Source organism: Octodon degus, unplaced genomic scaffold (assembly GCF_000260255.1).
Source record: "Octodon degus isolate 3935 unplaced genomic scaffold, OctDeg1.0 scaffold00005, whole genome shotgun sequence".
Lineage (NCBI taxonomy): Eukaryota > Metazoa > Chordata > Mammalia > Rodentia > Octodontidae > Octodon > Octodon degus.
In genome coordinates, this window is record NW_004524581.1 from 13,787,232 (window position 1) to 13,794,746 (window position 7,515).

Sequence of the window (7,515 nt, forward strand, 5' to 3'; positions counted from 1 at the left end):
ATTGCTACTGGGAAATATTGTTAAAATTTTTAGTTGCATATCATATTGTGTGGTATGTCATTTAAAACAACTTTATCTTTTTTTTTTTTTTTTTTTTTTGCGGAACCGGGGATTGAACTCAGTCTCTTGCGCTTGCCAGGGAAGTGCTTATTCTACTAAGCCATCTCCCTGGCCCCAACTTTAACTTTTAGACTTTAAAAATATATCAGAAAACAAAGGCTGGGTGTGGTGCTGCACACCTGTAAGCCAATGCTCTAGGAGGCTGAGACAAAATAATCAAAAGTTTGAACCCAGCCTGGAGAGGCTAGAAATATACTTAAGTATTAAACCCCAATACTTGGGCTGGGGAGATGGCTCAATGGAATAAGTGCTTCCCTGGCAAGCACAAGGGCCTGAGTTCAATCCCCGGTTCCACCAAAAATAAATGAAAAATATAAAAAAATAAACCTCAATACTGAAAAATAAAAGGGCTATCTAATAATCTATTTTATGGAACTGCCTGGAGAGAGAGAATGTCTGGCTAGATGAGATATCAGGCAGGTAGACTTGGATTGCTTTGTGATGGTGCCGTACCCTATGCTCTGATGAAATTAGACTCAGCAATAAATTTATGCTTCATCTTGATTGTACTTCTGAGAAGACAGGGTCTGGCCACGTATTCCAGGCTAGCCTTGAGCTCACTGTGGAGTCCAGGCTGACCTCTGACTTGGAAAAATCTGCTTCCCTCAGCCTCTTGAATACCAGGATTAAAGGTATGCCCTGCAGTAGCTCCTCTTATTTATTCTTTCTTTTAGTAAATTTGTGAGGTTCTGCCACTTGCTAGATGCTGGTGTACGCACTTAGTGAAGAAGTCAACAAAGTAGGATACCTGCCCGTGTGAAGCATGCTATTGTGCAAGAAAAGAGACAGGAGATGAATGGTAACAGATGAGTAACATAATGAGGCAGGAAAAACTCAAGTCATGATGGGCATGAGGGAATTACTCTGTGTGGAGTGGTCAGAGCACGCCCCCCTGAAGAGATGGTGTTGCGCAGAGACCTGGAAGACCCAAGTGTGAGGGAAGAGCCCTCCAGGCAGAAGACAGCGAGTAAGCAGCAGAGGCGATGTCAGAGCCGTGCTGGTGCTCAGGCATTCAGTCTTGGAGGCCACTTTAGGGACCTTCGGCTTTGACTTTTGTCTAGATGGGCATACTTTCAAACAAAGCAATAAAATGACCTCATTTGCCTTTTTTTTTTTTTTTTTTTTTTTTTTTTTAATGTCAGACAGGTAATGTGGTGCCCACATCATAATAAGGTTTGAGGGAGGCACATCTCATGCGTAAGGCATGAACACCCATGATCGCGCTCAGGAACCAAAGGCTCCTCGTTTACCTTTTAAAGATATTATGCTATCTGGCAGCTACGTTTATTCATTTAAACACATTTTCTTTAAATGTAGTGGGTATTTTAATAAGTTCTGGAGGTGCAAAACACAAAAATACCTGCCTTCATGAAACTGCTATTTCCTAAGAAAGGCAAAAGTTAAGAGAACGAATGTTGTGTTACGGCACTAGTCTAAGCAAAAGGTGGTAGTGGCTAAGTCCCAGATGGTAGTGGGAGAAATACTGAGAAATGTTCACTTTACTTTTGGGGAGACTTTGAAGCTAAAACAGACAGGATTGGCTAAAGAATTGCAAGTGAGACGAGAAGTCAAGGCTGAAGGCATCTTCATGTTGAGTTAGTGCGTAGGATCATGCTGTTTGGCCTGGGAGTTTTATGTTGCTTTCAGCTGTCACCTTTTCCAGATTAGGATGTCTTGATGGAGGGCATCGGGGGACCGATCACGCATTGCCGCTGTCCGCCAATTTCCACTGTGGACAGTATCGCTTCCGCTCGGCCTCCCCCACGGGGAGCCGAATGAGTGCACAGATGAGTGCCTCGTCTGCTAGATGCACTCTTTGGTGTGACCCAGTTGTTAGAGTGCCAGCCTAGGGTCAGAGAGCCTCCAGCTCCAAGCAGATATAGCTGTGTAGTAAGAGGCCACTTCACCTCTCCATCCCTGGGTTTTCTCATCTGAGAAATGGCAGGGCGGCAGTAGGCACGCTCTTTGTACTCACTGTAAGTGGAATGTGTGCCTGTGACTGAAATACAAAGGGCCACGCGAAAACAAGGCCATGCTGTCATTGCTTCTGTTTTACTTCTCTGCGATATTGCAGAATACTAAGCAGGGAACATAGAATTCGTATGATCCTAAACCCAGATGGAACTATGAAAATAGTCATTTCAGTTTTGTTGATACCCAAATTGTATGCTTTGGGAAAGTGATCATTTATAAAGAATCCCAGGGGTCGGAGATATAGCTCAGCAGCACAGTGCTTGTCTGGCAAGCCCAAAGTCCTGGGTTCGATTCTCAGTACCTAAAAAAAATTCTCAACAAGAATCAATGGGTGAAAGCCATGCTGTTATGCTGAGCTGTAGGGGACTCAGGTCAACAATTTCTGACACTGCCAGTCAAGCGGAAGACCCAATACTATTATGGGCTACTGGACTCTTTTAGAATATTTTGCTGAGTTTACACACCTATAATATTCATATAATGGAACTTAACACAAAAAGGGGATGCAGATGAATGTCCATTTTGTATCTGTGTATTCAAATAGCTAGGATCAATATACAGTTACATTCTCTTAATGAATAGAGGGATTTGTTCTAGTGGTGTATGTAAATAGGATATCATGTCTGCATCTTGTACAGCAATTAACCACTAGGAAGAATGTATGCAGTGTGTTAACTATTGAAACTGTCCTACCAGTTTGGTTTGAAACTGTCTCATTGCTATTTGTTTCTCAATAAATTTATGGAAAAAATTTTTTAAAAAAAGAAACTTAAAAAAAAAAAAAAGAGTCAATGGGTGATAGATTTTCAAAAGAATAGAATTGAAAGCTTAATGGGGCCCGGGAGATGGCACAGTAGAATAAGCGCTTCCTTGGCAAGCACAAGGGCCTGAGTTCAGTCCCCGGTTCCACCAAAAAACAACAACAACAACAAAAAAAAAAAAATCAAAGAAAGCTTATTTTACCTTCTTCCTTTTTGTCCAGGGCACATGGAGTCTAATGTACTTAAGTTTGACCACTATTGGGCTGGCAATATAGCTCAGTGCGCTAAGCACCTGCTTAGGCAAGGGCAGGGACTGGAGTTCGAGCCCTGCTATCACATGCCACTCTGGCCCCGCCTCCAGGGGTATGCTGAGCTGGCCACTGAGACTGGGCGTGGTGGTGCATGCCTGTAATCCCAGCCCTGGGAAGGCTGAAAACAGGATCACTGCAAGTCTGAGCTGTGTAGTAAGACCCTGTACCATGTACCAAATACATTAAAAAAAAAAAAGTTTGACCACTATTTATTGAAAGTATATTGTATGCCAGGCACTGTACTTGGCGCTAGGCCTTCACAGGTCTCTAAGGTTAACACTGCTATTAGGCAGTTACTTTTCACATTGTCTTTCCTCTCACCTTTTTTGCACATTAAGAGTCTGCAATGTGTTTTTACATATGGAATAATGCAGGCTTAGGGGACCCAGGTAATATAGTTTTAAGGACATTAATGTGATGCACCCCTATACTCATTTGATAAGTCCAGAGGCTCTAGTTACCACCAAAAACATCTTGTCTACTTTTATCTTCTCTGGTTTCAATACATTAGGTAGAGAAGAAAAACAGGGAGACTTCAGGCCTATGTTGTTAAATTTTGCTAGCTGAGAAACAGGCGATAAATCTATCATTTTTCCCCTTATATTCGGTAACTAATTTGCTCCTATTTTAAGCAGCTTTCCTTATTAGGAAGATTCTTAAATTTACATTCAGAAATGCGACTTCTCATTGGATTTATGTAAGGTATTTTCAGGATCAAGTGGATGTGATATTTTATCATTAAACTGCTCCTCCTTTTGATCTGTAGTGAATAATTCATTTTGATAGGCATTATGTGTTCTCAGTATCTGACTTAAACTACAGTTAACATTAAAGTTGTTTTTTAATAGAGTGGATATTAGTCCTAATTTGTTCAAAGCAAGATAGAATTCTTAATTTGGTAATTGGAATCCAACTTGAATGGGTACTTTGTAGAAAGATCATTCCCTACACCAGGAAAGGTAGTTTCTCTCTCTCTCTCTCTCTCTCTCTCTCTCTCTCTCTCTCTCTCTCTCTCTCTCTCTCTGCATTGTATTAATGCTAGCATGACATCTTCCTTTCTTACCTTCCAAAAGGGAGATACTGATTAGGAAGTGAATTCAGGCTATTCTTTCATAATCAAACTTCATATCTGCTATCCTGACGTGTCAGAGTTTATCTTTCTTGTCATGTGGAACCTTGAAATGCACCACACAGACTAAGGCAAAAAAATTAGTGGAACTTTCTGCTTGTTGCAAGAGACATTCAGATGGCTACAACTTGGGTGGGGAAAGAGATAAACTTACCAAAGAATGTTTTCACAGCTGAATGGTACTTAGAGCTATTTTTCAAATAACAAGTGGAAGATTTATTTCTTAAGTTGTGATTTCAGTGTAGTACTTACTGTGCGATGGTGGTGTGGTGTAATAGGCCTTTTCTGGAAATAGTTTTATTTGTTTCTTTAGTTGCTTTCTCTTAAATTTATACTAACTGAATTTTTTTTTCTCTTTTGTTCCAAGTAATGGGAAAAATATCTCAACATGCTACTATTTTAGTTATGAAATTTTCTCTATCCCTATATGCAGTGACAGGCATACAAAAAATATTTCTGGAAAGTTTTCTAAGTTACATGATTTAAAATGTACTTGTAATGTAAGCCCATAGGATATCCTACCCAGTAAAATACATGGACAAACAAGTTTAAACTTCATTTTTGTTGTTGTTGTTATTGTTTTTGTTTTGTCATCTTTGTGTGTGTGTGTGTGTGTGTGTGTGTGTGTGTGTGTGTCTGTGTGAGATACAGGATCTCACTATGCAGCTCGGACTTGTAGTGATCCTCCTGTTTCAGCCTCCCCAGTGCGGGGTCTTGGTGGCCTGCTCAGTGTGTCTAGGGCAGGACCAGAACAGCATGTGGTATGGGGGATCAAACCCGTGTCTTTGCTCTTGCCTAGGCAGGTGCTTAGACTGCTGAACTATCTCCATGGCCCTTAAACTCCTTTTGATGCCTCTCATTCTTAGTAAAATAACGGTGATTGTATTGGGCAAAAAAATGTTGAGACTTTATTTTACAAGGACCACTTAGTAAAGCATTAAAAATAATTTATCCCAGAAATTTATAAAGCATAAAGATAAACAAAAATGACAACTTCGCCTCATGAATTGTATTTATCAGAGTGTCTTAAGTATTCCTTAAATTTTTGCAAGTACAGTAACCAGTGATGCATGTTCATAATAGTAAAGGAGAAATACAGAAAGGGGAAAAAATTAAAATCAACATTCATCACATCACCCAGCATTAACTATTCTAAAATATTTTAATGTATGTGTGTGTGATACATTCCCAGCCCTAAACTTATATTTTAATAATAATTTTCAACCATAGGAGTACAGTCTCCCCCATGTTTTGAGCATTCTCATTCATTTATTCATTCATTCATTTATTCATCGCTCACTTTCTCTCCCCCCTCCACTCTTCTTTCTAAAAATGTACGTCTAACCATGGTACATATTGAGATTTTTCAAAATTTTCCCAAGAGCGTCCTTCCAAGCAGTTTTGTCTTCCAGGATCCAGTCCAGCATTATGCATTTCCTTTATTTGTCATGTCTGTGCTTTATTTTAATCTGAAACGGTTCCATAATCTTTCTCTTTTATGACATTGGACTTTCTAAAGAGTGTCACCAACTGTTTTGTATATGCAAATGTTTAACAAGTTGAAATTATATTAGAGTTTTATTTCCTTTTTCCCCCATTAATTTTAAAATTTTGGCATTTCCAATGTCTTTAATTATTCTTTCAATTATTTTGCATGGCTATTTAATATCATTTATTTTCATTAGTCTTCTATTGTTTGAATTTTTTACTGTTTCTGTTTTTGTCAATATTACAAATACAGTTGGGGAAAACATCTTTGTAAATAAATCATTGTAATTTTTAATTTCTGAGTTCATTTTTCAAGTACTTAAGTGCTTAAAACATGGAGTACCAAAACACAAATCCTACAGAAAAGGATAATTAAATGTTAATCTCTATGTTTCTGAATATAATTAGAATGAAAATCTGGGAAAGGGGGAAATTACAGATAATACAGTTGCTAGATTTAGCAAATAAATATATCAAATGGCCATTTAAATGTATTTTTTAAAATGTATTTTGTACAGAGTCTCACTGCACAGCTCAGACTCGTAATGATCCTCCTGTTTTCAGCCTCCCCAGGGCTGGGATGACAGGCATGTGCCACCACACCTGGTCTCAGCCGACCCGGGGGCAGGGTGCGGCATGTGCTACTTGCGATCGAATCCCAGTCCATGCACTTGCTTGATCAGGCGCTTACTCTGTTGAGCTATCTTGCCAGCCCTAAATTTGTATTTCAGATGGGACACACAATATTTGGGTCATAATTACACTAAGAAGTTATTCATTGCACATCTGAAATTCAGATTTAACTAGGCATCCAGGGTTTTATATTGCAACCCTACCACAGGTTTAAGTATTCAGAAAATCTTCATGGTGGAGGTAATGCAAGAGAACAATAAAGATGTTAGACATAGAGCGATGGCCTGGGGTCACCACTGATTCAGAAGTGAGCATGGTTTCTTTTTTTTTTTTTTTTTTTTTTTTTTTTCTTTTCTTTCTTTTTTTCTTAGCACATCTTTTAGATATTTATTTTATTTATTTATTTTTTTAAGAAACACACAAATATTTTTTATTTGATATAGGGTCTCACTATACAGTTTAGACTCCTAGTGATCCTCCTGTCTGAGGATCACTGGGATTTCTTTTTTTTTTTTTTGAGCATGGTTTCTGTAAAGAGCGCTCCATAAGGACATACTTTGTGGGCAGGCCAGAGAGCTCAGCGGATTAAAGCACCTGCTTAAGCAGTTGCAGGGGGCGGGGATTCAATCCCCACCTACAGTGCCGGCCCCACCCCCAGGAACATGCTGAGAGAGTGATTGAGACTGGGGATGGTGGATGCATCTGTAACCCCTGCGCTTTGGAGGCTGAAAACAGGAGGATCACTAAGAGTTGGATCTGGGTAATGAGGCCCTGTAGACCCTATACTAAATCATTTTTAAAAATTAAAAATTTTTAAAAAGATACACTGTGTGTATCTTTTGTTTTTATTTCTCTCCAGTTCCTTAAACAATGGGTACTCTAGCCACTCAATGAAATTTTTTGGCTGGGATATAACTCAGTGGCATAAGTGCTGGCCTGGCAAGCATAAAGTTCCAGGTTTGATCCTCAATACCACAAAAAATAAAATAAAATGAATAAGTATTTTTAAATGAATTTACACTATAAATAAAACATAACTTTTAGAATATAACGTGTGGGGTCGGGGAGGTGGATCAGTAGAATAAGCACTTGCCTGGCG

At 39.1% G+C, this 7,515-nt stretch overlaps 1 protein-coding gene and 1 non-coding gene across 3 annotated transcripts in view; one reads left to right on the top strand and one right to left on the bottom strand.

Moving 5' to 3' along the window:
• Adk (adenosine kinase) overlaps positions 1-7,515 on the top strand; it is a 563,958-nt gene that overhangs the window by 370,029 nt on the left and 186,414 nt on the right. The gene's annotated exons all lie outside the window — the stretch shown is intronic.
• Positions 1,257-1,360, bottom strand: LOC111818681. The gene has a single exon (XR_002822607.1). It is a non-coding gene; the product is annotated as a small nucleolar RNA U13 (small nucleolar RNA).